Genomic DNA, 2203 nt, shown 5'->3' on the forward strand with positions numbered 1-2203 from the left:
AGTCACACACAGGGGCTTGATTCTCTCACCATGGTTATGACTCTCAGTCGGGATCCTTCAGCCAATCCTTCTCAGCTTCTTTTTAAAGCAGGCCAGGGCTAATGGACAATCACTACATCACTTAATGCTGGCCACATTCCACACTGCTGCTAATCAGGGAGGGGAGTCTCTCCCCAGCACTGCCATGTCAAACACAGACTTCACTTTATTATAAAATGTAAAGGAATCAAAAAACATTATTTAGTGACACACCAGCAGAAGCATGTCTAACAAACAAATATACATGACTGTGAGGCTGCTGTACGCTAGCCTCTCTTTCTTTCTTTCTTTCTTTTTTCTTTCTTTCTTTCTTGTCTTTCTAATCTAAGCTTTCTTTTTCCCTTATTCTTTCTTTCTTTAATTGAATCACATTGATAATATTGAAAATGCAGTTTGTTGTGCTGAGGGGATATGGGTGCTGCTGGCGCCGGGCTGTCTCGTGCCAGTAAGCCAATCCCCCGAGACCAGTGCCTGCCACCTCACAATGGGGCGCAGTGCTGCAGTACTGAGACACTGATACCCATCACTAACAAAGAGAGCAGTGTGTGCACCCTCTCACTCACTCATACACACTGAGACACCCCCCCCCCGCGTGCACCCCCAACCCCCCACCCACCCCCCACAACACACACAAACACACCACTGAGAGACACCCTCTCACTCACTCATACACACTGAGACACCCGCCCCCCCACACACACAAACACCCACTGAGACCACACACCCTGTGACCCACTCACTCCAAACACAACACACACACCCCCCCCCACACACAACACACACACAACACACACACACAACACACACACAACACACAACACAGTTGTCAAACGCACTGAGTACACACTGAGACACCCCCCACACACACACACACACTGAGACACCCTCTCACTCACTCATACACACTGAGACACCCCCCCACACCACACACACACACACACACTGAGACACCCTCTCACTCACTCATACACACTGAGACACCCCCCCCCCAACACCACACACACACACTGAGACACTCTCTCTCTCACACACACACACAAACATGCACCCCCCCCCCACACACACACACACACACACTGCACACAACGTTTTCACTCACTCATACCACACGAGACACCCCCCCCACACACACCACAACACGGTCCACAAACGGTACAAACACACATCTCACTCACCTCATGGACACCCTGCCCCCCCACACACACACACTGAGATTACACTGAGACAACCCCTCTCACTCATACAACTGAGACACCTATACCCCCCCCCCACACACACCACACACACACACACTGAGACACCCTCTCAATCACTCATACACCCCCCACCCCCCCCACACACACACCACACACTTGACACATTGGTTATACCTCCCTCTCAACACACTCATACACCACCCACCCACTGCCACACACACACACACCTAGACACCCTCTCCACAATCACATCATACACACTTAGACACCCCCCCCCACACAACCACACACCACACTGAGACAAACCCTCTCACACTCACTCATACACACACAATGTCTTACAACACACAGGCAGAGCACAACTGTCACCACTCATCTAAATTGGCTGAGACATACAAAACAAATTCCGTCACCTGGGTTCACACACACAGACAGGATGGGGTTGATTAGATGATTAGTTTAATTAATGGTCAATCAGTGCCCAGCCACCTGATACCCCCCCACACACACACACATACACACACACTGAGGAACACACCTCTCACCTCACTCATACACACTGAGAACACCCTCCTGAAGGCATTGCCCAGCCTGGACACATTTTTGTAGGTTTTGTTTTATGCCCAGCTTTATTTTTTTGTTTGAGTATCACACAAAAAAACACACACACAAACCACAATGAAACAACCCTAACACTCACTCATTCTCTGGGCTCTAATCCCAATCGCCAGCCTGCACACACACACACACAGACACACACGGTCCCACACACACACAGAGGAACACACCACTCTCTCTCACATACACTCACACTGAGAAAAACCCACACTGCCCCACACACACACAGAACACACTGAACAACCCTCTCACACACTTCATACACATACACACACTGAGACACCCAGTCACTCACACACACACACACACTGAGGACACCCCTGCCTCACATCACTTACCACATACACCAC

Source organism: Polyodon spathula, chromosome 35, assembly GCF_017654505.1.
Source record: "Polyodon spathula isolate WHYD16114869_AA chromosome 35, ASM1765450v1, whole genome shotgun sequence".
Classification (NCBI taxonomy): domain Eukaryota; kingdom Metazoa; phylum Chordata; class Actinopteri; order Acipenseriformes; family Polyodontidae; genus Polyodon; species Polyodon spathula.